The following is a 16,259-nucleotide window of genomic DNA, read 5'->3' as shown; positions in this document are numbered from 1 at the left end:
ATGCATGACTCTGATAGAGGTGGGATTCGAACCCACGCCTCCGAAGAGACTGGTGCCTTAAACCAGCGCCTTAGACCACTCGTCCACTCTACCTGAACACACACGTCAACTAAGACAAATAAGCAAGAGCTTCATGTTATTAAATTAACAAAATGCATGAGTCTGATAGAGGTGGGATTCGAACCCACGCCTTCGAAGAGACCGGTGCCTAAAACCAGCGCCTTAGACCACTCGGCCACTCTACCTGAAAACAAAAGTAAACTCAGTCTATTAAGCAAAATCTTCACTTTAAAATTCTTAAAAACACAACAGACTGATAGAGGTGAGATTCGAAACCACGCCTCCGAAGAGACTTGTACCTGAAACCAGCACCTTAGACCACACGGCCACTCTAAATGAACACACTTGTCAACACAGACAAATAAGCAAGAGCTTCATGTTATTAAACTAAGAAAATGCATGAGTCTGATAGAGGTGGGTTTCGAACCCACGCCTCCGAAGAGATTGGTGCCTTAAACCAGCGCCTTAGACCACTCGGCCACTCTACCTGAACACACACGTCAACTCAGACAAATAAGCAAGAGCTTCATGTTATTAAACTAACAAAATACATGAGTCTGATAGAGGTGGGATTCGAACCCACGCCTCCGAAGAGACTGGTACCTGAACCCAGCGCCTTAGACCACTCGGCCACTCTACCTGGACAAACACTCGTCAACTTAGATAAATAAGCAAGAGCTTCATGTTATTACACTAACAAAATGCATGAGTCTGATAGAGGTGGGATTCGAACCCACGCCTCCGAAGAAACTGGTGCCTAAAACCAGCGCCTTAGACCACTCGGCCACTCTACCTTAACACACTTGTCAACTCAGACAAATAAGCAAGAGCTTCATGTTATTAAACTAAGAAAATGCATGAGTCTGATAGAGGTGGGTTTCGAACCCACGCCTCCGAAGAGACTGGTGCCTTAAACCAGCGCCTTAGACCACTCGGCCACTCTACCTGAACACACACGTCAACTCAGACAAATAAGCAAGAGCTTCATGTTATTAAACTAACAAAATGCATGAGTCTGATAGACGTGGGATTCGAACCCACGCCTCCGAAGAGACTGGTGCCTTAAACCAGCGCCTTAGACCACACGGCCACTCTAAATGAACACACCTTTCAACTCAGACAAATAGGCAAGAGCTTCATGTTAATTAACTAAGATAATGCATGACTCTGATAGAGGTGGGATTCGAACCCACGCCTCCGAAGAGACTGGTGCCTTAAACCAGCGCCTTAGACCACTCGGCCACTCTACCTGAACACACACGTCAACTCAGACAAATAAGCAAGAGCTTCATGTTATTAAACTAAGAAAATGCATGAGTCTGATAGAGGTGGGATTCGAACCCACGCCTCCGAAGAGACTGGTGCCTTAAACCAGCGCCTTAGACCACTCGGCCACTCTACCTGAACACACTTGTCAACTCAGACAAATAAGCAAGAGCTTCATGTTATTAAACTAAGAAAATGCATGAGTCTGATAGAGGTGGGTTTCGAACCCACGCCTCCGAAGAGACTGGTGCCTTAAACCAGCGCCTTAGACCACTCGGCCACTCTACCTGAACACACACGTCAACTCAGACAAATAAGCAAGAGCTTCATGTTATTAAACTAACAAAATGCATGAGTCTGATAGAGGTGGGATTCGAACCCACGACTCCGAAGAGACTGGTGCCTAAAACCAGCGCCTTAGACCACTCGGCCACTCTACCTGAACACACACGTCAACTCAGACAAATAAGCAAGAGCTTCATGTTATTAAACTAACAAAATGCATGAGTCTGATAGAGGTGGGATTCGAACCCACGCCTCCGAAGAGACTGGTGCCTAAAACCAGCGCCTTAGACCACTCAGCCACTCTACCTGAACACACTTGTCAACTCAGACAAATAAGCAAGAGCTTCATGTTATTAAACTAAGAAAATGCATGAGTCTGATAAAGGTGGGATTCGAACCCACGCCTCCGAAGAGACTATTGCCTTAAACCAGCGCCTTAGACCACACGGCCACTCTAAATGAACACACGTTTCAACTCAGACAAATAAGCAAGAGCTTCATGTTATTAAACTAAGATAATGCATGACTCTGATAGAGGTGGGATTCGAACTCACGCCTCCGAAGAGACTGGTGCCTAAAAAAAGCGCCTTAGACCACTCGGCCACTCTACCTTAACACACTTGTCAACTCAGACAAATAAGCAAGAGCTTCATGTTATTAAACTAAGAAAATGCATGAGTCTGATAGAGGTGGGATTCGAACCCACGCCTCCGAAGAGACTGGTGCCTTAAACCAGCGCCTTAGACCACTCGGCCACTCTACCTGAACACACTTGTCAACTCAGACAAATAAGCAAGAGCTTCATGTTATTAAACTAAGAAAATGCATGAGTCTGATAGAGGTGGGTTTCGAACCCACGCCTCCGAAGAGACTGGTGCCTTAAACCAGCGCCTTAGACCACTCGGCCACTCTACCTGAACACACACGTCAACTCAGACAAATAAGCAAGAGCTTCATGTTATTAAACTAACAAAATGCATGAGTCTGATAGAGGTGGGATTCGAATTCACGCCTCCGAAGAGACTGGTGCCTAAAACCAGCGCCTTAGACCACTCGGCCACTCTACCTGAACACACTTGTCAACTCAGACAAATAAGCAAGAGCTTCATGTTATTAAACTAAGAAAATGCATGAGTGTGATAAAGGCGGGATTCGAACCCACGCCTCCGAAGAGACTGGTGCCTTAAACCAGCGCCTTAGACCACTCGGCCACTCTACCTGAACACACACGTCAACTAAGACAAATAAGCAAGAGCTTCATGTTATTAAATTAATAAAATGCATGAGTCTGATAGAGGTGGGATTCGAACCCACGCCTTCGAAGAGACCGGTGCCTAAAACCAGCGCCTTAGACCACTCGGCCACTCTACCTGAAAACAAAAGTAAACTCAGTCTATTAAGCAAAATCTTCACTTTAAAATTCTTAAAAACACAACAGACTGATAGAGGTGAGATTCGAAACCACGCCTCCGAAGAGACTGGTACCTGAAACCAGCACCTTAGACCACACGGCCACTCTAAATGAACACACTTTTCAACTCAGACAAATAAGCAAGAGCTTCATGTTATTAAACTAAGATAATGCATGAGTCTGATAGAGGTGGGATTCGAACCCACGCCTCCGAAGAGACTGGTGCCTTAAACCAGCGCCTTAGACCACTCGGCCACTCTACCTGAACACACACGTCAACTAAGACAAATAAGCAAAAGCTTCATGTTATTAAACTAACAAAATGCATGAGTCTGATAGAGGTGGGATTCGAATCCACGCCATCGAAGAGACCGGTGCCTAAAACCAGCGCCTTAGACCACTCGGCCACTCTACCTGAAAGCAAAAGTAAACTCAGTCTATTAAGCAAAATTTTCACTTTAAAATTCTTAAAAACACAACAGACTGATAGAGGTGAGTTTCGAAACCACGCCTCCGAAGAGACTGGTACCTGAAACCGGCGCCTTAGACCACTCGGCCACTCTCCCTGGACAAACACGTCAACTCAGACAAATAAGCAAGAGCTTCATGTTATTAAACTAACAAAATGCATGAGTGTGATAGAGGTGGGATTCGAACCCACGCCTCCGAAGAGACTGGTGCCTTAAACCAGCGCCTTAGACCACTCGGCCACTCTACCTGAACACACTTGTCAACTCAGACAAATAAGCAAGAGCTTCATGTTATTAAACTAAGAAAATGCATGAGTCTGATAGAGGTGGGATTCGAACCCACGCCTCCGAAGAGACTGGTGCCTAAAACCAGCGCCTTAGACCACTCGGCCACTCTACCTGAACACACTTGTCAACTCAGACAAATAAGCAAGAGCTTCATGTTATTAAACTAAGAAAATGCATGAGTGTGATAGAGGTGGGATTCGAACCCACGCCTCCGAAGAGACTGGTGCCTTAAACCAGCGCCTTAGACCACTCGGCCACTCTACCTGAACACACTTGTCAACTCAGACAAATAAGCAAGAGCTTCATGTTATTAAACTAAGAAAATGCATGAGTCTGATAGAGGTGGGTTTCGAACCCACGCCTCCGAAGAGACTGGTGCCTTAAGCCAGCGCCTTAGACCACTCGGCCACTCTACCTGAACACACTTGTCAACTCAGACAAATAAGCAAGAGCTTCATGTTATTAAACTAAGAAAATGAATGAAGTCTGATAGAGGTGGGTTTCGAACCCACGCCTCCGAAGAGACTGGTGCCTTAAACCAGCGCCTTAGACCACTCGGCCACTCTACCTGAACACACACGTCAACTCAGACAAATAAGCAAGAGCTTCATGTTATTAAACTAACAAAATGCATGAGTCTGATAGAGGTGGGATGTGAACCCACGCCTCCGAAGAGACTGGTGCCTTAAACCAGCGCCTTAGACCACACGGCCACTCTAAATGAACACACTTTTCAACTCAGACAAATAAGCAAGAGCTTCATGTTATTAAACTAAGATAATGCATGACTCTGATAGAGGTGGGATTCGAACCCACGCCTCCGAAGAGACTGGTGCCTTAAACCAGCGCCTCAGACCACTCGGCCACTCTACCTGAACACACTTTTCAACTCAGACAAATAAGCAAGAGCTTCATGTTATTAAACTAAGAAAATGCATGAGTCTGATAGAGGTGGGATTCGAACCCACGCCTCCGAAGAGACTGGTGCCTTAAACCAGCGCCTTAGACCACTCGGCCACTCTACCTGAACACACTTGTCAACTCTGACAAATAAGCAAGAGCTTCATGTTATTAAACTAAGAAAATGCATGAGTCTGATAGAGGTGGGTTTCGAACCCACGCCTCCGAAGAGACTGGTGCCTTAAACCAGCGCCTTAGACCACTCGGCCACTCTACCTGAACACACACGTCTTTTCAGACAAATAAGCAAGAGCTTCATGTTATTAAACTAACAAAATGCATGAGTCTGATAGAGGTGGGATTCGAACCCACGCCTCCGAAGAGACTGGTGCCTAAAACCAGCGCCTTAGACCACTCGGCCACTCTACCTGAACACACACGTCAACTCAGACAAATAAGCAAGAGCTTCATGTTATTAAACTAACAAAATGCATGAGTCTGATAGAGGTGGGATTCGAACCCACGCCTCCGAAGAGACTGGTACCTGATACCAGCGCCTTAGACCACTCGGCCACTCTACCAGGACAAACACTCGTCAACTAAGACAAATAAGCAAGAGCTTCATGTTATTAAACTAACAAAATGCATGAGTCTGATAAAGGTGGGATTCGAACCCACGCCTCCGAAGAGACTGGTGCCTAAAACCAGCGCCTTAGACCACTCGGCCACTCTACCTTCACACACTTGTCAACTCAGACAAATAAGCAAGAGCTTCATGTTATTAAACTAAGAAAATGAATGAAGTCTGATAGAGGTGGGTTTCGAACCCACGCCTCCGAAGAGACTGGTGCCTTAAACCAGCGCCTTAGACCACTCGGCCACTCTACCTGAACACACTTGTCAACTCTGACAAATAAGCAAGAGCTTCATGTTATTAAACTAAGAAAATGCATGAGTCTGATAGAGGTGGGTTTCGAACCCACGCCTCCGAAGAGACTGGTGCCTTAAACCAGCGCCTTAGACCACTCGGCCACTCTACCTGAACACACACGTCTTTTCAGACAAATAAGCAAGAGCTTCATGTTATTAAACTAACAAAATGCATGAGTCTGATAGAGGTGGGATTCGAACCCACGCCTCCGAAGAGACTGGTGCCTAAAACCAGCGCCTTAGACCACTCGGCCACTCTACCTGAACACACACGTCAACTCAGACAAATAAGCAAGAGCTTCATGTTATTAAACTAACAAAATGCATGAGTCTGATAGAGGTGGGATTCGAACCCACGCCTCCGAAGAGACTGGTACCTGATACCAGCGCCTTAGACCACTCGGCCACTCTACCAGGACAAACACTCGTCAACTAAGACAAATAAGCAAGAGCTTCATGTTATTAAACTAACAAAATGCATGAGTCTGATAAAGGTGGGATTCGAACCCACGCCTCCGAAGAGACTGGTGCCTAAAACCAGCGCCTTAGACCACTCGGCCACTCTACCTTAACACACTTGTCAACTCAGACAAATAAGCAAGAGCTTCATGTTATTAAACTAAGAAAATGAATGAAGTCTGATAGAGGTGGGTTTCGAACCCACGCCTCCGAAGAGACTGGTGCCTTAAACCAGCGCCTTAGACCACTCGGCCACTCTACCTGAACACACACGTCAACTCAGACAAATAAGCAAGAGCTTCATGTTATTAAACTAACAAAATGCATGAGTCTGATAGAGGTGGGATTCGAACCCACGCCTCCGAAGAGACTGGTGCCTTAAACCAGCGCCTTAGACCACACGGCCACTCTAAATGAACACACTTTTCAACTCAGACAAATAAGCAAGAGCTTCATGTTATTAAACTAAGATAATGCATGACTCTGATAGAGGTGGGATTCGAACCCACGCCTCCGAAGAGACTGGTGCCTTAAACCAGCGCCTCAGACCACTCGGCCACTCTACCTGAACACACTTTTCAACTCAGACAAATAAGCAAGAGCTTCATGTTATTAAACTAAGAAAATGCATGAGTCTGATAGAGGTGGGATTCGAACCCACGCCTCCGAAGAGACTGGTGCCTTAAACCAGCGCCTTAGACCACTCGGCCACTCTACCTGAACACACTTGTCAACTCTGACAAATAAGCAAGAGCTTCATGTTATTAAACTAAGAAAATGCATGAGTCTGATAGAGGTGGGTTTCGAACCCACGCCTCCGAAGAGACTGGTGCCTTAAACCAGCGCCTTAGACCACTCGGCCACTCTACCTGAACACACACGTCTTTTCAGACAAATAAGCAAGAGCTTCATGTTATTAAACTAACAAAATGCATGAGTCTGATAGAGGTGGGATTCGAACCCACGCCTCCGAAGAGACTGGTGCCTAAAACCAGCGCCTTAGACCACTCGCCCACTCTACCTGAACACACACGTCAACTCAGACAAATAAGCAAGAGCTTCATGTTATTAAACTAACAAAATGCATGAGTCTGATAGAGGTGGGATTCGAACCCACGCCTCCGAAGAGACTGTTACCTGATACCAGCGCCTTAGACCACTCGGCCACTCTACCAGGACAAACACTCGTTAACTAAGACAAATAAGCAAGAGCTTCATGTTATTAAACTAACAAAATGCATGAGTCTGATAAAGGTGGGATTCGAACCCACGCCTCCGAAGAGACTGGTGCCTAAAACCAGCGCCTTAGACCACTCGGCCACTCTACCTTAACACACTTGTCAACTCAGACAAATAAGCAAGAGCTTCATGTTATTAAACTAAGAAAATGCATGAGTCTGATAGAGGTGGGATTCGAACCCACGCCTCCGAAGAGACTGGTGCCTTAAACCAGCGCCTTAGACCACTCGGCCACTCTACCTGAACACACTTGTCAACTCTGACAAATAAGCAAGAGCTTCATGTTATTAAACTAAGAAAATGCATGAGTCTGATAGAGGTGGGATTCGAACCCACGCCTCCGAAGAGACTGGTACCTGAAACCAGCGCCTTAGACCACTCGGCCACTCTACCTGGACAAACACTCGTCAACTAAGACAAATAAGCAAGAGCTTCATGTTATTAAACTAACAAAATGCATGAGTCTAATAGAGGTGGGATTCGAACCCACGCCTCCGAAGAAACTGGTGCCTAAAACCAGCGCCTTAGACCACTCGGCCACTCTACCTTAACACACTTGTCAACTCAGACAAATAAGCAAGAGCTTCATGTTATTAAACTAACAAAATGCATGAGTCTGATAGAGGTGGGATTCGAACCCACGCCTCCGAAGAGACTGGTACCTGAAACCAGCGCCTTAGACCACTCGGCCACTCTACCTGGACAAACACTCGTCAACTAAGACAAATAAGCAAGAGCTTCATGTTATTAAACTAACAAAATGCATGAGTCTAATAGAGGTGGGATTCGAACCCACGCCTCCGAAGAAACTGGTGCCTAAAACCAGCGCCTTAGACCACTCGGCCACTCTACCTTAACACACTTGTCAACTCAGACAAATAAGCAAGAGCTTCATGTTATTAAACTAACAAAATGCATGAGTCTGATAGAGGTGGGATTCGAACCCACGCCTCCGAAGAGACTGGTGCCTTAAACCAGCGCCTTAGACCACTCGGCCACTCTACCAGAACACAAATGTCAACTCAGACAAATAAGCAAGAGCTTCATGTTATTAAACTAAGAAAATGCATGAGTCTGATAGAGGTGGGATTCGAACCCACGCCTCCGAAGAGACTGGTACCTGAAACCAGCGCCTTAGACCACTCGGCCACTCTACCTGGACAAACACTCGTCAACTAAGACAAATAAGCAAGAGCTTCATGTTATTAAACTAACAAAATGCATGAGTCTAATAGAGGTGGGATTCGAACCCACGCCTCCGAAGAAACTGGTGCCTAAAACCAGCGCCTTAGACCACTCGGCCACTCTACCTTAACACACTTGTCAACTCAGACAAATAAGCAAGAGCTTCATGTTATTAAACTAACAAAATGCATGAGTCTGATAGAGGTGGGATTCGAACCCACGCCTCCGAAGAGACTGGTGCCTTAAACCAGCGCCTTAGACCACTCGGCCACTCTACCAGAACACAAACGTCAACTCAGACAAATAAGCAAGAGCTTCATGTTATTAAACTAACAAAATGCATGAGTCTGATAGAGGTGGGATTCGAACCCACGCCTCCGAAGAGACTGGTGCCTAAAACCAGCGCCTTAGACCACTCGGCCACTCTACCTGAACACACTTGTCAACTCAGACAAATAAGCAAGAGCTTCATGTTATTAAACTAAGAAAATGCATGAGTATGATAGAGGTGGGATTCGAACCCACGCCTCCGAAGAGACTGGTACCTGAAACCAGCGCCTTAGACCACTCGGCCACTCTACCTGGACAAACACTCGTCAACTAAGACAAATAAGCAAGAGCTTCATGTTATTAAACTAAGAAAATGCATGAGTGTGATAGAGGTGGGATTCGAACCCACGCCTCCGAAGAGACTGGTACCTGATACCAGCGCCATAGACCACTCGGCCACTCTACCTGGACAAACACTCGTCAACTAAGATAAATAAGCAAGAGCTTCATGTTATTACACTAACAAAATGCATGAGTCTGATAGAGGTGGGATTCGAACCCACGCCTCCGAAGAAACTGGTGCCTAAAACCAGCGCCTTAGACCACTCGGCCACTCTACCTTAACACACTTGTCAACTCAGACAAATAAGCAAGAGCTTCATGTTATTAAACTAAGAAAATGCATGAGTCTGATAGAGGTGGGATTCGAACCCACGCCTCCGAAGAAACTGGTGCCTAAAACCAGCGCCTTAGACCACTCGGCCACTCTACCTTAACACACTTGTCAACTCAGACAAATAAGCAAGAGCTTCATGTTATTAAACTAAGAAAATGCATGAGTGTGATAGAGGTGGGATTCGAACCCACGCCTCCGAAGAGACTGGTACCTGATACCAGCGCCATAGACCACTCGGCCACTCTACCTGGACAAACACACGTCAACTAAGATAAATAAGCAAGAGCTTCATGTTATTACACTAACAAAATGCATGAGTCTGATAGAGGTGGGATTCGAACCCACGCCTCCGAAGAAACTGGTGCCTAAAACCAGCGCCTTAGACCACTCGGCCACTCTACCTTAACACACTTGTCAACTCAGACAAATAAGCAAGAGCTTCATGTTATTAAACTAAGAAAATGCATGAGTCTGATAGAGGTGGGTTTCGAACCCACGCCTCCGAAGAGACTGGTGCCTTAAACCAGCGCCTTAGACCACTCGGCCACTCTACCTGAACACACACGTCAACTCAGACAAATAAGCAAGAGCTTCATGTTATTAAACTAACAAAATGCATGAGTCTGATAGAGGTGGGATTCGAACCCACGCCTCCGAAGAGACTGGTGCCTTAAACCAGCGCCTCAGACCACTCGACCACTCTACCTGAACACACTTTTCAACTCAGACAAATAAGCAAGAGCTTCATGTTATTAAACTAAGAAAATGCATGAGTCTGATAGAGGTGGGATTCGAACCCACGCCTCCGAAGAGACTGGTGCCTTAAACCAGCGCCTTAGACCACTCGGCCACTCTACCTGAACACACTTGTCAACTCAGACAAATAAGCAAGAGCTTCATGTTATTAAACTAAGAAAATGCATGAGTGTGATAGAGGTGGGATTCGAACCCACGCCTCCGAAGAGACTGGTACCTGAAACCAGCGCCTTAGACCACTCGGCCACTCTACCTGGACAAACACTCGTCAACTCAGACAAATAGGCAAGAGCTTCATGATATTAAACTAAAAAAGTGCATGAGTCTGATAGAGGTGGGATTCGAACCCACGCCTCCGAAGAAACTGGTGCCTAAAACCAGCGCCTTAGACCACTCGGCCACTATACCTTAACACACTTGTCAACTCAGACAAATAAGCAAGAGCTTCATGTTATTAAACTAAGAAAATGCATGATCCTGATAGAGGTGGGATTCGACCCCACGCCTCCGAAGAGACCGGTGCCTAAAACCAGCGCCTTAGACCACTCGGCCACTCTACCTGGACAAACACTCGTCAACTAAGACAAATAAGCAAGAGCTTCATGTTATTAAACTAAGAAAATGCATGAGTGTGATAGAGGTGGGATTCGAACCCACGCCTCCGAAGAGACTGGTACCTGACACCAGCGCCATAGACCACTCGGCCACTCTACCTGAACACACACATCAACTCAGACAAATAAGCAAGAGCTTCATGTTATTAAACTAAGAAAATGCATGAGTCTGATTGAGGTGGGATTCGAACCCACGCCTCCGAAGAGACTGGTGCCTTAAACCAGCGCCTTAGACCACTCGGCCACTCTACCTGGACACACACCTCAACTCAGACAAATAAGCAAGAGCTTCATGTTATTAAACTAAGAAAATGCATGAGTCTGATAGAGGTGGGATTCGAACCCACGCCTCCGAAGAGACTGGTGCCTTAAACCAGCGCCTTAGACCACTCGGCCACTCTACCTGAACACACTTGTCAACTCAGACAAATAAGCAAGAGCTTCATGTTATTAAACTAAGAAAATGCATGAGTCTGATAGAGGTGGGTTTCGAACCCACGCCTCCGAAGAGACTGGTGCCTTAAACCAGCGCCTTAGACCACTCGGCCACTGTACCTGAACACACACGACAACTCAGACAAATAAGCAAGAGCTTCATGTTATTAAACTAAGAAAATGCATGAGTCTGATAGAGGTGGGTTTCGAACCCACGCCTCCGAAGAGACTGGTGCCTTAAACCAGCGCCTTAGACCACTCGGCCACTCTACCTGAACACACACGTCAACTAAGACAAATAAGCAAGAGCTTCATGTTATTAAATTAACAAAATGCATGAGTCTGATAGAGGTGGGATTCGAACCCACGCCTTCGAAGAGACCGGTGCCTAAAACCAGCGCCTTAGACCACTCGGCCACTCTACCTGAAAACAAAAGTAAACTCAGTCTATTAAGCAAAATCTTCACTTTAAAATTCTTAAAAACACAACAGACTGATAGAGGTGAGATTCGAAACCACGCCTCCGAAGAGACTGGTACCTGAAACCAGCACCTTAGACCACACGGCCACTCTAAATGAACACACTTTTCAACTCAGACAAATAAGCAAGAGCTTCATGTTATTAAACTAAGATAATGCATGAGTCTGATAGAGGTGGGATTCGAACCCACGCCTCCGAAGAGACTGGTGCCTTAAACCAGCGCCTTAGACCACTCGGCCACTCTACCTGAACAAACACGTCAACTAAGACAAATAAGCAAAAGCTTCATGTTATTAAACTAACAAAATGCATGAGTCTGATAGAGGTGGGATTCGAATCCACGCCATCGAAGAGACCGGTGCCTAAAACCAGCGCCTTAGACCACTCGGCCACTCTACCTGAAAGCAAAAGTAAACTCAGTGTATTAAGCAAAATCTTCACTTTAAAATTCTTAAAAACACAACAGACTGATAGAGGTGAGTTTCGAAACCACGCCTCCGAAGAGACTGGTACCTGAAACCAGCGCCTTAGACCACTCGGCCACTCTACCTGGACAAACACTCGTCAACTAAGACAAATAAGCAAGAGCTTCATGTTATTAAACTAAGAAAATGCATGAGTCTGATAGAGGTGGGTTTCGAACCCACGCCTCCGAAGAGACTGGTGCCTTAAACCAGCGCCTTAGACCACTCGGCCACTCTACCTGAACACACACGTCAACTCAGACAAATAAGACAGAGCTTCATGTTATTAAACTAAGAAAATGCATGAGTGTGATAGAGGTGGGATTCGAACCCACGCCTCCGAAGAGACTGGTGCCTAAAACCAGCGCCTTAGACCACTCGGTCACTCTACCTGAACACACTTGTCAGCTCAGACAAATAAGCAAGAGCTTCATGTTATTAAACTAACAAAATGCATGAGTCTGATAGAGGTGGGATTCAAACCCACGCCTCCGAAGAGACTGGTGCCTAAAACCAGCGCCTTAGACCACTCGGCCACTCTACCTGAACACACTTGTCAACTCAGACAAATAAGCAAGAGCTTCATGTTATTAAACTAAGAAAATGCATGAGTGTGATAGAGGTGGGATTCGAACCCACGCCTCCGAAGAGACTGGTACCTGAAACCAGCGCCTAAGACCACTCGGCCACTCTACCTGGACAAACACTCGTCAACTAAGACAAATAAGCAAGAGCTTCATGTTATTAAACTAACAAAATGCATGAGTCTGATAGAGGTGGGATTCGAACCCACGCCTCCGAAGAGACTGGTGCCTAAAACCAGCACCTTAGACCACTCGGCCACTCTACCTGAACACACTTGTCAACTCAGACAAATAAGCAAGAGCTTCATGTTATTAAACTAAGAAAATGAATGAAGTCTGATAGAGGTGGGATTCGAACCCACGCCTCCGAAGAAACTGGTGCCTAAAACCAGCGCCTTAGACCACTCGGCCACTCTACCTTAACACACTTGTCAACTCAGACAAATAAACAAGAGCTTCATGTTATTAAACTAAGAAAATGCATGAGTCTGATAGAGGTGGGTTTCGAACCCACGCCTCCGAAGAGACTGGTGCCTTAAACCAGCGCCTTAGACCACTCGGCCACTCTACCTGAACACACTTGTCAACTCAGACAAATAAGCAAGAGCTTCATGTTATTAAACTAAGAAAATGCATGAGTCTGATAGAGGTGGGTTTCGAACCCACGCCTCCGAAGAGACTGGTGCCTTAAACCAGCGCCTTAGACCACTCGGCCACTCTACCTGAACACACACGTCAACTCAGACAAATAAGCAAGAGCTTCATGTTATTAAACTAACAAAATGCATGGGTCTGATAGAGGTGGGATTCGAACCCACGCCTCCGAAGAGACTGGTGCCTAAAACCAGCGCCTTAGACCACTCGGCCACTCTACCTGAACACACACGTCAACTCAGACAAATAAGCAAGAGCTTCATGTTATTAAACTAACAAAATGCATGAGTCTGATAGAGGTGGGATTCGAACCCACGCCTCCGAAGAGACTGGTGCCTAAAACCAGCGCCTTAGACCACACGGCCACTCTAAATGAACACACTTTCCAACTCAGACAAATAAGCAAGAGCTTCATGTTATTAAACTAAGATAATGCATGACTCTGATAGAGGTGGGATTCGAACCCACGCCTCCGAAGAGACTGGTGCCTAAAACCAGCGCCTTAGACCACTCGGCCACTCTACCTGAACACACTTGTCAGCTCAGACAAATAAGCAAGAGCTTCATGTTATTAAACTAACAAAATGCATGAGTCTGATAGAGGTGGGATTGAAACCCACGCCTCCGAAGAGACTGGTACCTAAAACCAGCGCCTTAGACCACTCGGCCACTCTACCTGAACACACTTGTCAACTCAGACAAATAAGCAAGAGCTTCATGTTATTAAACTAAGAAAATGCATGAGTGTGATAGAGGTTGGATTCGAACCCACGCCTCCGAAGAGACTGGTACCTGAAACCTGCGCCTTAGACCACTCGGCCACTCTACCTGGACAAACACTCGTCAACTAAGACAAATAAGCAAGAGCTTCATGTTATTAAACTAAGAAAATGCATGAGTCTGATAGAGGTGGGTTTCGAACCCACGCCTCCGAAGAGACTGGTGCCTTAAACCAGCGCCTTAGACCACTCGGCCACTCTACCTGAACACACACGTCAACTCAGACAAATAAGACAGAGCTTCATGTTATTAAACTAAGAAAATGCATGAGTGTGATAGAGGTGGGATTCGAACCCACGCCTCCGAAGAGACTGGTGCCTAAAACCAGCGCCTTAGACCACTCGGTCACTCTACCTGAACACACTTGTCAGCTCAGACAAATAAGCAAGAGCTTCATGTTATTAAACTAACAAAATGCATGAGTCTGATAGAGGTGGGATTCAAACCCACGCCTCCGAAGAGACTGGTGCCTAAAACCAGCGCCTTAGACCACTCGGCCACTCTACCTGAACACACTTGTCAACTCAGACAAATAAGCAAGAGCTTCATGTTATTAAACTAAGAAAATGCATGAGTGTGATAGAGGTGGGATTCGAACCCACGCCTCCGAAGAGACTGGTACCTGAAACCAGCGCCTAAGACCACTCGGCCACTCTACCTGGACAAACACTCGTCAACTAAGACAAATAAGCAAGAGCTTCATGTTATTAAACTAACAAAATGCATGAGTCTGATAGAGGTGGGATTCGAACCCACGCCTCCGAAGAGACTGGTGCCTAAAACCAGCACCTTAGACCACTCGGCCACTCTACCTGAACACACTTGTCAACTCAGACAAATAAGCAAGAGCTTCATGTTATTAAACTAAGAAAATGAATGAAGTCTGATAGAGGTGGGTTTCGAACCCACGCCTCCGAAGAGACTGGTGCCTTAAACCAGCGCCTTAGACCACTCGGCCACTCTACCTGAACACACACGTCAACTCAGACAAATAAGCAAGAGCTTCATGTTATTAAACTAACAAAATGCATGAGTCTGATAGAGGTGGGATTCGAACCCACGCCTCCGAAGAAACTGGTGCCTAAAACCAGCGCCTTAGACCACTCGGCCACTCTACCTTAACACACTTGTCAACTCAGACAAATAAACAAGAGCTTCATGTTATTAAACTAAGAAAATGCATGAGTCTGATAGAGGTGGGTTTCGAACCCACGCCTCCGAAGAGACTGGTGCCTTAAACCAGCGCCTTAGACCACTCGGCCACTCTACCTGAACACACTTGTCAACTCAGACAAATAAGCAAGAGCTTCATGTTATTAAACTAAGAAAATGCATGAGTCTGATAGAGGTGGGTTTCGAACCCACGCCTCCGAAGAGACTGGTGCCTTAAACCAGCGCCTTAGACCACTCGGCCACTCTACCTGAACACACACGTCAACTCAGACAAATAAGCAAGAGCTTCATGTTATTAAACTAACAAAATGCATGGGTCTGATAGAGGTGGGATTCGAACCCACGCCTCCGAAGAGACTGGTGCCTAAAACCAGCGCCTTAGACCACTCGGCCACTCTACCTGAACACACACGTCAACTCAGACAAATAAGCAAGAGCTTCATGTTATTAAACTAACAAAATGCATGAGTCTGATAGAGGTGGGATTCGAACCCACGCCTCCGAAGAGACTGGTGCCTAAAACCAGCGCCTTAGACCACACGGCCACTCTAAATGAACACACTTTTCAACTCAGACAAATAAGCAAGAGCTTCATGTTATTAAACTAAGATAATGCATGACTCTGATAGAGGTGGGATTCGAACCCACGCCTCCGAAGAGACTGGTGCCTAAAACCAGCGCCTTAGACCACTCGGCCACTCTACCTTAACACACTTTTCAACTCAGACAAATAAGCAAGAGCTTCATGTTATTAAACTAAGATAACGCATGACTCTGATAGAGGTGGGATTCGAACCCACGCCTCCGAAGAGACTGGTGCCTTAAACCAGCGCCTCAGACCACTCGGCCACTCTACCTGAACACACTTTTCAACTCAGA

At 46.1% G+C, this 16,259-nt stretch overlaps 95 non-coding genes across 95 annotated transcripts; all 95 read right to left on the bottom strand.

Moving 5' to 3' along the window:
* Positions 1 to 11: 11 nt before the first annotated feature.
* Positions 12 to 93, bottom strand: TRNAL-AAG (transfer RNA leucine (anticodon AAG)). Its single transcript has one exon. It is a non-coding gene; the product is annotated as a tRNA-Leu (tRNA).
* A 70-nt stretch (positions 94 to 163) lies between these two features.
* On the bottom strand, positions 164 to 245 carry TRNAL-UAG (transfer RNA leucine (anticodon UAG)). Its single transcript has one exon. It is a non-coding gene; the product is annotated as a tRNA-Leu (tRNA).
* Positions 246 to 466: 221 nt separating this feature from the next.
* Positions 467 to 548, bottom strand: TRNAL-AAG (transfer RNA leucine (anticodon AAG)). The gene has a single exon. It is a non-coding gene; the product is annotated as a tRNA-Leu (tRNA).
* Positions 549 to 618: 70 nt separating this feature from the next.
* On the bottom strand, positions 619 to 700 carry TRNAL-CAG (transfer RNA leucine (anticodon CAG)). The gene has a single exon. It is a non-coding gene; the product is annotated as a tRNA-Leu (tRNA).
* A 72-nt stretch (positions 701 to 772) lies between these two features.
* TRNAL-UAG (transfer RNA leucine (anticodon UAG)) lies at positions 773 to 854 on the bottom strand. The gene has a single exon. It is a non-coding gene; the product is annotated as a tRNA-Leu (tRNA).
* A 70-nt stretch (positions 855 to 924) lies between these two features.
* Positions 925 to 1,006, bottom strand: TRNAL-AAG (transfer RNA leucine (anticodon AAG)). The gene has a single exon. It is a non-coding gene; the product is annotated as a tRNA-Leu (tRNA).
* A 222-nt stretch (positions 1,007 to 1,228) lies between these two features.
* Positions 1,229 to 1,310, bottom strand: TRNAL-AAG (transfer RNA leucine (anticodon AAG)). Its single transcript has one exon. It is a non-coding gene; the product is annotated as a tRNA-Leu (tRNA).
* A 70-nt stretch (positions 1,311 to 1,380) lies between these two features.
* On the bottom strand, positions 1,381 to 1,462 carry TRNAL-AAG (transfer RNA leucine (anticodon AAG)). Its single transcript has one exon. It is a non-coding gene; the product is annotated as a tRNA-Leu (tRNA).
* Positions 1,463 to 1,532: 70 nt separating this feature from the next.
* Positions 1,533 to 1,614, bottom strand: TRNAL-AAG (transfer RNA leucine (anticodon AAG)). Its single transcript has one exon. It is a non-coding gene; the product is annotated as a tRNA-Leu (tRNA).
* Positions 1,615 to 1,684: 70 nt separating this feature from the next.
* Positions 1,685 to 1,766, bottom strand: TRNAL-UAG (transfer RNA leucine (anticodon UAG)). Its single transcript has one exon. It is a non-coding gene; the product is annotated as a tRNA-Leu (tRNA).
* Positions 1,767 to 1,836: 70 nt separating this feature from the next.
* TRNAL-UAG (transfer RNA leucine (anticodon UAG)) lies at positions 1,837 to 1,918 on the bottom strand. Its single transcript has one exon. It is a non-coding gene; the product is annotated as a tRNA-Leu (tRNA).
* Positions 1,919 to 2,292: 374 nt separating this feature from the next.
* On the bottom strand, positions 2,293 to 2,374 carry TRNAL-AAG (transfer RNA leucine (anticodon AAG)). Its single transcript has one exon. It is a non-coding gene; the product is annotated as a tRNA-Leu (tRNA).
* Positions 2,375 to 2,444: 70 nt separating this feature from the next.
* Positions 2,445 to 2,526, bottom strand: TRNAL-AAG (transfer RNA leucine (anticodon AAG)). The gene has a single exon. It is a non-coding gene; the product is annotated as a tRNA-Leu (tRNA).
* A 70-nt stretch (positions 2,527 to 2,596) lies between these two features.
* Positions 2,597 to 2,678, bottom strand: TRNAL-UAG (transfer RNA leucine (anticodon UAG)). The gene has a single exon. It is a non-coding gene; the product is annotated as a tRNA-Leu (tRNA).
* A 70-nt stretch (positions 2,679 to 2,748) lies between these two features.
* Positions 2,749 to 2,830, bottom strand: TRNAL-AAG (transfer RNA leucine (anticodon AAG)). The gene has a single exon. It is a non-coding gene; the product is annotated as a tRNA-Leu (tRNA).
* A 70-nt stretch (positions 2,831 to 2,900) lies between these two features.
* On the bottom strand, positions 2,901 to 2,982 carry TRNAL-UAG (transfer RNA leucine (anticodon UAG)). Its single transcript has one exon. It is a non-coding gene; the product is annotated as a tRNA-Leu (tRNA).
* Positions 2,983 to 3,203: 221 nt separating this feature from the next.
* TRNAL-AAG (transfer RNA leucine (anticodon AAG)) lies at positions 3,204 to 3,285 on the bottom strand. Its single transcript has one exon. It is a non-coding gene; the product is annotated as a tRNA-Leu (tRNA).
* A 70-nt stretch (positions 3,286 to 3,355) lies between these two features.
* Positions 3,356 to 3,437, bottom strand: TRNAL-UAG (transfer RNA leucine (anticodon UAG)). The gene has a single exon. It is a non-coding gene; the product is annotated as a tRNA-Leu (tRNA).
* Positions 3,438 to 3,658: 221 nt separating this feature from the next.
* On the bottom strand, positions 3,659 to 3,740 carry TRNAL-AAG (transfer RNA leucine (anticodon AAG)). The gene has a single exon. It is a non-coding gene; the product is annotated as a tRNA-Leu (tRNA).
* A 70-nt stretch (positions 3,741 to 3,810) lies between these two features.
* Positions 3,811 to 3,892, bottom strand: TRNAL-UAG (transfer RNA leucine (anticodon UAG)). The gene has a single exon. It is a non-coding gene; the product is annotated as a tRNA-Leu (tRNA).
* A 70-nt stretch (positions 3,893 to 3,962) lies between these two features.
* TRNAL-AAG (transfer RNA leucine (anticodon AAG)) lies at positions 3,963 to 4,044 on the bottom strand. The gene has a single exon. It is a non-coding gene; the product is annotated as a tRNA-Leu (tRNA).
* Positions 4,045 to 4,114: 70 nt separating this feature from the next.
* Positions 4,115 to 4,196, bottom strand: TRNAL-AAG (transfer RNA leucine (anticodon AAG)). The gene has a single exon. It is a non-coding gene; the product is annotated as a tRNA-Leu (tRNA).
* A 71-nt stretch (positions 4,197 to 4,267) lies between these two features.
* Positions 4,268 to 4,349, bottom strand: TRNAL-AAG (transfer RNA leucine (anticodon AAG)). The gene has a single exon. It is a non-coding gene; the product is annotated as a tRNA-Leu (tRNA).
* Positions 4,350 to 4,571: 222 nt separating this feature from the next.
* Positions 4,572 to 4,653, bottom strand: TRNAL-AAG (transfer RNA leucine (anticodon AAG)). Its single transcript has one exon. It is a non-coding gene; the product is annotated as a tRNA-Leu (tRNA).
* Positions 4,654 to 4,723: 70 nt separating this feature from the next.
* On the bottom strand, positions 4,724 to 4,805 carry TRNAL-AAG (transfer RNA leucine (anticodon AAG)). Its single transcript has one exon. It is a non-coding gene; the product is annotated as a tRNA-Leu (tRNA).
* A 70-nt stretch (positions 4,806 to 4,875) lies between these two features.
* On the bottom strand, positions 4,876 to 4,957 carry TRNAL-AAG (transfer RNA leucine (anticodon AAG)). The gene has a single exon. It is a non-coding gene; the product is annotated as a tRNA-Leu (tRNA).
* Positions 4,958 to 5,027: 70 nt separating this feature from the next.
* On the bottom strand, positions 5,028 to 5,109 carry TRNAL-UAG (transfer RNA leucine (anticodon UAG)). The gene has a single exon. It is a non-coding gene; the product is annotated as a tRNA-Leu (tRNA).
* A 70-nt stretch (positions 5,110 to 5,179) lies between these two features.
* TRNAL-CAG (transfer RNA leucine (anticodon CAG)) lies at positions 5,180 to 5,261 on the bottom strand. The gene has a single exon. It is a non-coding gene; the product is annotated as a tRNA-Leu (tRNA).
* Positions 5,262 to 5,333: 72 nt separating this feature from the next.
* On the bottom strand, positions 5,334 to 5,415 carry TRNAL-UAG (transfer RNA leucine (anticodon UAG)). Its single transcript has one exon. It is a non-coding gene; the product is annotated as a tRNA-Leu (tRNA).
* A 71-nt stretch (positions 5,416 to 5,486) lies between these two features.
* Positions 5,487 to 5,568, bottom strand: TRNAL-AAG (transfer RNA leucine (anticodon AAG)). The gene has a single exon. It is a non-coding gene; the product is annotated as a tRNA-Leu (tRNA).
* Positions 5,569 to 5,638: 70 nt separating this feature from the next.
* On the bottom strand, positions 5,639 to 5,720 carry TRNAL-AAG (transfer RNA leucine (anticodon AAG)). Its single transcript has one exon. It is a non-coding gene; the product is annotated as a tRNA-Leu (tRNA).
* A 70-nt stretch (positions 5,721 to 5,790) lies between these two features.
* TRNAL-UAG (transfer RNA leucine (anticodon UAG)) lies at positions 5,791 to 5,872 on the bottom strand. The gene has a single exon. It is a non-coding gene; the product is annotated as a tRNA-Leu (tRNA).
* Positions 5,873 to 5,942: 70 nt separating this feature from the next.
* On the bottom strand, positions 5,943 to 6,024 carry TRNAL-CAG (transfer RNA leucine (anticodon CAG)). Its single transcript has one exon. It is a non-coding gene; the product is annotated as a tRNA-Leu (tRNA).
* Positions 6,025 to 6,096: 72 nt separating this feature from the next.
* On the bottom strand, positions 6,097 to 6,178 carry TRNAL-UAG (transfer RNA leucine (anticodon UAG)). The gene has a single exon. It is a non-coding gene; the product is annotated as a tRNA-Leu (tRNA).
* A 71-nt stretch (positions 6,179 to 6,249) lies between these two features.
* Positions 6,250 to 6,331, bottom strand: TRNAL-AAG (transfer RNA leucine (anticodon AAG)). The gene has a single exon. It is a non-coding gene; the product is annotated as a tRNA-Leu (tRNA).
* A 222-nt stretch (positions 6,332 to 6,553) lies between these two features.
* On the bottom strand, positions 6,554 to 6,635 carry TRNAL-AAG (transfer RNA leucine (anticodon AAG)). The gene has a single exon. It is a non-coding gene; the product is annotated as a tRNA-Leu (tRNA).
* Positions 6,636 to 6,705: 70 nt separating this feature from the next.
* TRNAL-AAG (transfer RNA leucine (anticodon AAG)) lies at positions 6,706 to 6,787 on the bottom strand. The gene has a single exon. It is a non-coding gene; the product is annotated as a tRNA-Leu (tRNA).
* Positions 6,788 to 6,857: 70 nt separating this feature from the next.
* Positions 6,858 to 6,939, bottom strand: TRNAL-AAG (transfer RNA leucine (anticodon AAG)). Its single transcript has one exon. It is a non-coding gene; the product is annotated as a tRNA-Leu (tRNA).
* Positions 6,940 to 7,009: 70 nt separating this feature from the next.
* TRNAL-UAG (transfer RNA leucine (anticodon UAG)) lies at positions 7,010 to 7,091 on the bottom strand. Its single transcript has one exon. It is a non-coding gene; the product is annotated as a tRNA-Leu (tRNA).
* Positions 7,092 to 7,161: 70 nt separating this feature from the next.
* On the bottom strand, positions 7,162 to 7,243 carry TRNAL-CAG (transfer RNA leucine (anticodon CAG)). Its single transcript has one exon. It is a non-coding gene; the product is annotated as a tRNA-Leu (tRNA).
* A 72-nt stretch (positions 7,244 to 7,315) lies between these two features.
* Positions 7,316 to 7,397, bottom strand: TRNAL-UAG (transfer RNA leucine (anticodon UAG)). Its single transcript has one exon. It is a non-coding gene; the product is annotated as a tRNA-Leu (tRNA).
* A 70-nt stretch (positions 7,398 to 7,467) lies between these two features.
* On the bottom strand, positions 7,468 to 7,549 carry TRNAL-AAG (transfer RNA leucine (anticodon AAG)). Its single transcript has one exon. It is a non-coding gene; the product is annotated as a tRNA-Leu (tRNA).
* A 70-nt stretch (positions 7,550 to 7,619) lies between these two features.
* TRNAL-CAG (transfer RNA leucine (anticodon CAG)) lies at positions 7,620 to 7,701 on the bottom strand. The gene has a single exon. It is a non-coding gene; the product is annotated as a tRNA-Leu (tRNA).
* A 72-nt stretch (positions 7,702 to 7,773) lies between these two features.
* On the bottom strand, positions 7,774 to 7,855 carry TRNAL-UAG (transfer RNA leucine (anticodon UAG)). Its single transcript has one exon. It is a non-coding gene; the product is annotated as a tRNA-Leu (tRNA).
* A 70-nt stretch (positions 7,856 to 7,925) lies between these two features.
* On the bottom strand, positions 7,926 to 8,007 carry TRNAL-CAG (transfer RNA leucine (anticodon CAG)). The gene has a single exon. It is a non-coding gene; the product is annotated as a tRNA-Leu (tRNA).
* A 72-nt stretch (positions 8,008 to 8,079) lies between these two features.
* TRNAL-UAG (transfer RNA leucine (anticodon UAG)) lies at positions 8,080 to 8,161 on the bottom strand. Its single transcript has one exon. It is a non-coding gene; the product is annotated as a tRNA-Leu (tRNA).
* Positions 8,162 to 8,231: 70 nt separating this feature from the next.
* Positions 8,232 to 8,313, bottom strand: TRNAL-AAG (transfer RNA leucine (anticodon AAG)). Its single transcript has one exon. It is a non-coding gene; the product is annotated as a tRNA-Leu (tRNA).
* Positions 8,314 to 8,383: 70 nt separating this feature from the next.
* Positions 8,384 to 8,465, bottom strand: TRNAL-CAG (transfer RNA leucine (anticodon CAG)). The gene has a single exon. It is a non-coding gene; the product is annotated as a tRNA-Leu (tRNA).
* Positions 8,466 to 8,537: 72 nt separating this feature from the next.
* Positions 8,538 to 8,619, bottom strand: TRNAL-UAG (transfer RNA leucine (anticodon UAG)). Its single transcript has one exon. It is a non-coding gene; the product is annotated as a tRNA-Leu (tRNA).
* Positions 8,620 to 8,689: 70 nt separating this feature from the next.
* On the bottom strand, positions 8,690 to 8,771 carry TRNAL-AAG (transfer RNA leucine (anticodon AAG)). Its single transcript has one exon. It is a non-coding gene; the product is annotated as a tRNA-Leu (tRNA).
* A 70-nt stretch (positions 8,772 to 8,841) lies between these two features.
* On the bottom strand, positions 8,842 to 8,923 carry TRNAL-UAG (transfer RNA leucine (anticodon UAG)). The gene has a single exon. It is a non-coding gene; the product is annotated as a tRNA-Leu (tRNA).
* Positions 8,924 to 8,993: 70 nt separating this feature from the next.
* Positions 8,994 to 9,075, bottom strand: TRNAL-CAG (transfer RNA leucine (anticodon CAG)). Its single transcript has one exon. It is a non-coding gene; the product is annotated as a tRNA-Leu (tRNA).
* Positions 9,076 to 9,147: 72 nt separating this feature from the next.
* On the bottom strand, positions 9,148 to 9,229 carry TRNAL-CAG (transfer RNA leucine (anticodon CAG)). Its single transcript has one exon. It is a non-coding gene; the product is annotated as a tRNA-Leu (tRNA).
* Positions 9,230 to 9,301: 72 nt separating this feature from the next.
* TRNAL-UAG (transfer RNA leucine (anticodon UAG)) lies at positions 9,302 to 9,383 on the bottom strand. Its single transcript has one exon. It is a non-coding gene; the product is annotated as a tRNA-Leu (tRNA).
* A 70-nt stretch (positions 9,384 to 9,453) lies between these two features.
* Positions 9,454 to 9,535, bottom strand: TRNAL-UAG (transfer RNA leucine (anticodon UAG)). The gene has a single exon. It is a non-coding gene; the product is annotated as a tRNA-Leu (tRNA).
* A 70-nt stretch (positions 9,536 to 9,605) lies between these two features.
* On the bottom strand, positions 9,606 to 9,687 carry TRNAL-CAG (transfer RNA leucine (anticodon CAG)). Its single transcript has one exon. It is a non-coding gene; the product is annotated as a tRNA-Leu (tRNA).
* Positions 9,688 to 9,759: 72 nt separating this feature from the next.
* On the bottom strand, positions 9,760 to 9,841 carry TRNAL-UAG (transfer RNA leucine (anticodon UAG)). The gene has a single exon. It is a non-coding gene; the product is annotated as a tRNA-Leu (tRNA).
* Positions 9,842 to 9,911: 70 nt separating this feature from the next.
* Positions 9,912 to 9,993, bottom strand: TRNAL-AAG (transfer RNA leucine (anticodon AAG)). The gene has a single exon. It is a non-coding gene; the product is annotated as a tRNA-Leu (tRNA).
* A 70-nt stretch (positions 9,994 to 10,063) lies between these two features.
* On the bottom strand, positions 10,064 to 10,145 carry TRNAL-AAG (transfer RNA leucine (anticodon AAG)). The gene has a single exon. It is a non-coding gene; the product is annotated as a tRNA-Leu (tRNA).
* A 70-nt stretch (positions 10,146 to 10,215) lies between these two features.
* Positions 10,216 to 10,297, bottom strand: TRNAL-AAG (transfer RNA leucine (anticodon AAG)). The gene has a single exon. It is a non-coding gene; the product is annotated as a tRNA-Leu (tRNA).
* A 70-nt stretch (positions 10,298 to 10,367) lies between these two features.
* On the bottom strand, positions 10,368 to 10,449 carry TRNAL-CAG (transfer RNA leucine (anticodon CAG)). The gene has a single exon. It is a non-coding gene; the product is annotated as a tRNA-Leu (tRNA).
* A 72-nt stretch (positions 10,450 to 10,521) lies between these two features.
* Positions 10,522 to 10,603, bottom strand: TRNAL-UAG (transfer RNA leucine (anticodon UAG)). Its single transcript has one exon. It is a non-coding gene; the product is annotated as a tRNA-Leu (tRNA).
* Positions 10,604 to 10,673: 70 nt separating this feature from the next.
* Positions 10,674 to 10,755, bottom strand: TRNAL-UAG (transfer RNA leucine (anticodon UAG)). The gene has a single exon. It is a non-coding gene; the product is annotated as a tRNA-Leu (tRNA).
* Positions 10,756 to 10,827: 72 nt separating this feature from the next.
* Positions 10,828 to 10,909, bottom strand: TRNAL-CAG (transfer RNA leucine (anticodon CAG)). The gene has a single exon. It is a non-coding gene; the product is annotated as a tRNA-Leu (tRNA).
* A 70-nt stretch (positions 10,910 to 10,979) lies between these two features.
* On the bottom strand, positions 10,980 to 11,061 carry TRNAL-AAG (transfer RNA leucine (anticodon AAG)). Its single transcript has one exon. It is a non-coding gene; the product is annotated as a tRNA-Leu (tRNA).
* Positions 11,062 to 11,131: 70 nt separating this feature from the next.
* TRNAL-AAG (transfer RNA leucine (anticodon AAG)) lies at positions 11,132 to 11,213 on the bottom strand. The gene has a single exon. It is a non-coding gene; the product is annotated as a tRNA-Leu (tRNA).
* Positions 11,214 to 11,283: 70 nt separating this feature from the next.
* On the bottom strand, positions 11,284 to 11,365 carry TRNAL-AAG (transfer RNA leucine (anticodon AAG)). Its single transcript has one exon. It is a non-coding gene; the product is annotated as a tRNA-Leu (tRNA).
* A 70-nt stretch (positions 11,366 to 11,435) lies between these two features.
* Positions 11,436 to 11,517, bottom strand: TRNAL-AAG (transfer RNA leucine (anticodon AAG)). Its single transcript has one exon. It is a non-coding gene; the product is annotated as a tRNA-Leu (tRNA).
* A 70-nt stretch (positions 11,518 to 11,587) lies between these two features.
* On the bottom strand, positions 11,588 to 11,669 carry TRNAL-UAG (transfer RNA leucine (anticodon UAG)). The gene has a single exon. It is a non-coding gene; the product is annotated as a tRNA-Leu (tRNA).
* Positions 11,670 to 11,890: 221 nt separating this feature from the next.
* TRNAL-AAG (transfer RNA leucine (anticodon AAG)) lies at positions 11,891 to 11,972 on the bottom strand. The gene has a single exon. It is a non-coding gene; the product is annotated as a tRNA-Leu (tRNA).
* A 70-nt stretch (positions 11,973 to 12,042) lies between these two features.
* Positions 12,043 to 12,124, bottom strand: TRNAL-UAG (transfer RNA leucine (anticodon UAG)). The gene has a single exon. It is a non-coding gene; the product is annotated as a tRNA-Leu (tRNA).
* Positions 12,125 to 12,347: 223 nt separating this feature from the next.
* Positions 12,348 to 12,429, bottom strand: TRNAL-AAG (transfer RNA leucine (anticodon AAG)). Its single transcript has one exon. It is a non-coding gene; the product is annotated as a tRNA-Leu (tRNA).
* A 70-nt stretch (positions 12,430 to 12,499) lies between these two features.
* Positions 12,500 to 12,581, bottom strand: TRNAL-UAG (transfer RNA leucine (anticodon UAG)). The gene has a single exon. It is a non-coding gene; the product is annotated as a tRNA-Leu (tRNA).
* A 70-nt stretch (positions 12,582 to 12,651) lies between these two features.
* TRNAL-UAG (transfer RNA leucine (anticodon UAG)) lies at positions 12,652 to 12,733 on the bottom strand. Its single transcript has one exon. It is a non-coding gene; the product is annotated as a tRNA-Leu (tRNA).
* Positions 12,734 to 12,803: 70 nt separating this feature from the next.
* On the bottom strand, positions 12,804 to 12,885 carry TRNAL-CAG (transfer RNA leucine (anticodon CAG)). The gene has a single exon. It is a non-coding gene; the product is annotated as a tRNA-Leu (tRNA).
* Positions 12,886 to 12,957: 72 nt separating this feature from the next.
* Positions 12,958 to 13,039, bottom strand: TRNAL-UAG (transfer RNA leucine (anticodon UAG)). Its single transcript has one exon. It is a non-coding gene; the product is annotated as a tRNA-Leu (tRNA).
* Positions 13,040 to 13,110: 71 nt separating this feature from the next.
* TRNAL-UAG (transfer RNA leucine (anticodon UAG)) lies at positions 13,111 to 13,192 on the bottom strand. Its single transcript has one exon. It is a non-coding gene; the product is annotated as a tRNA-Leu (tRNA).
* Positions 13,193 to 13,262: 70 nt separating this feature from the next.
* TRNAL-AAG (transfer RNA leucine (anticodon AAG)) lies at positions 13,263 to 13,344 on the bottom strand. The gene has a single exon. It is a non-coding gene; the product is annotated as a tRNA-Leu (tRNA).
* Positions 13,345 to 13,414: 70 nt separating this feature from the next.
* On the bottom strand, positions 13,415 to 13,496 carry TRNAL-AAG (transfer RNA leucine (anticodon AAG)). Its single transcript has one exon. It is a non-coding gene; the product is annotated as a tRNA-Leu (tRNA).
* A 70-nt stretch (positions 13,497 to 13,566) lies between these two features.
* On the bottom strand, positions 13,567 to 13,648 carry TRNAL-UAG (transfer RNA leucine (anticodon UAG)). Its single transcript has one exon. It is a non-coding gene; the product is annotated as a tRNA-Leu (tRNA).
* A 222-nt stretch (positions 13,649 to 13,870) lies between these two features.
* Positions 13,871 to 13,952, bottom strand: TRNAL-UAG (transfer RNA leucine (anticodon UAG)). The gene has a single exon. It is a non-coding gene; the product is annotated as a tRNA-Leu (tRNA).
* A 70-nt stretch (positions 13,953 to 14,022) lies between these two features.
* Positions 14,023 to 14,104, bottom strand: TRNAL-UAG (transfer RNA leucine (anticodon UAG)). Its single transcript has one exon. It is a non-coding gene; the product is annotated as a tRNA-Leu (tRNA).
* A 70-nt stretch (positions 14,105 to 14,174) lies between these two features.
* Positions 14,175 to 14,256, bottom strand: TRNAL-CAG (transfer RNA leucine (anticodon CAG)). Its single transcript has one exon. It is a non-coding gene; the product is annotated as a tRNA-Leu (tRNA).
* Positions 14,257 to 14,328: 72 nt separating this feature from the next.
* TRNAL-AAG (transfer RNA leucine (anticodon AAG)) lies at positions 14,329 to 14,410 on the bottom strand. The gene has a single exon. It is a non-coding gene; the product is annotated as a tRNA-Leu (tRNA).
* A 70-nt stretch (positions 14,411 to 14,480) lies between these two features.
* Positions 14,481 to 14,562, bottom strand: TRNAL-UAG (transfer RNA leucine (anticodon UAG)). Its single transcript has one exon. It is a non-coding gene; the product is annotated as a tRNA-Leu (tRNA).
* Positions 14,563 to 14,632: 70 nt separating this feature from the next.
* On the bottom strand, positions 14,633 to 14,714 carry TRNAL-UAG (transfer RNA leucine (anticodon UAG)). Its single transcript has one exon. It is a non-coding gene; the product is annotated as a tRNA-Leu (tRNA).
* Positions 14,715 to 14,784: 70 nt separating this feature from the next.
* Positions 14,785 to 14,866, bottom strand: TRNAL-CAG (transfer RNA leucine (anticodon CAG)). Its single transcript has one exon. It is a non-coding gene; the product is annotated as a tRNA-Leu (tRNA).
* Positions 14,867 to 14,938: 72 nt separating this feature from the next.
* TRNAL-UAG (transfer RNA leucine (anticodon UAG)) lies at positions 14,939 to 15,020 on the bottom strand. Its single transcript has one exon. It is a non-coding gene; the product is annotated as a tRNA-Leu (tRNA).
* Positions 15,021 to 15,091: 71 nt separating this feature from the next.
* On the bottom strand, positions 15,092 to 15,173 carry TRNAL-AAG (transfer RNA leucine (anticodon AAG)). Its single transcript has one exon. It is a non-coding gene; the product is annotated as a tRNA-Leu (tRNA).
* A 70-nt stretch (positions 15,174 to 15,243) lies between these two features.
* On the bottom strand, positions 15,244 to 15,325 carry TRNAL-UAG (transfer RNA leucine (anticodon UAG)). Its single transcript has one exon. It is a non-coding gene; the product is annotated as a tRNA-Leu (tRNA).
* A 70-nt stretch (positions 15,326 to 15,395) lies between these two features.
* TRNAL-AAG (transfer RNA leucine (anticodon AAG)) lies at positions 15,396 to 15,477 on the bottom strand. The gene has a single exon. It is a non-coding gene; the product is annotated as a tRNA-Leu (tRNA).
* Positions 15,478 to 15,547: 70 nt separating this feature from the next.
* On the bottom strand, positions 15,548 to 15,629 carry TRNAL-AAG (transfer RNA leucine (anticodon AAG)). Its single transcript has one exon. It is a non-coding gene; the product is annotated as a tRNA-Leu (tRNA).
* A 70-nt stretch (positions 15,630 to 15,699) lies between these two features.
* TRNAL-UAG (transfer RNA leucine (anticodon UAG)) lies at positions 15,700 to 15,781 on the bottom strand. Its single transcript has one exon. It is a non-coding gene; the product is annotated as a tRNA-Leu (tRNA).
* Positions 15,782 to 16,003: 222 nt separating this feature from the next.
* On the bottom strand, positions 16,004 to 16,085 carry TRNAL-UAG (transfer RNA leucine (anticodon UAG)). Its single transcript has one exon. It is a non-coding gene; the product is annotated as a tRNA-Leu (tRNA).
* A 70-nt stretch (positions 16,086 to 16,155) lies between these two features.
* TRNAL-AAG (transfer RNA leucine (anticodon AAG)) lies at positions 16,156 to 16,237 on the bottom strand. The gene has a single exon. It is a non-coding gene; the product is annotated as a tRNA-Leu (tRNA).
* Positions 16,238 to 16,259: the final 22 nt, after the last annotated feature.

This window comes from Phalangium opilio, unplaced genomic scaffold (assembly GCF_054372755.1).
Source record: "Phalangium opilio isolate 3A_F unplaced genomic scaffold, DU_Popi_V2 ptg000031l_1, whole genome shotgun sequence".
NCBI lineage: Eukaryota > Metazoa > Arthropoda > Arachnida > Opiliones > Phalangiidae > Phalangium > Phalangium opilio.
The sequence above is the reverse complement of the archived record's forward strand: the minus strand, read 5'-3'. Positions and strand labels throughout refer to the sequence as shown.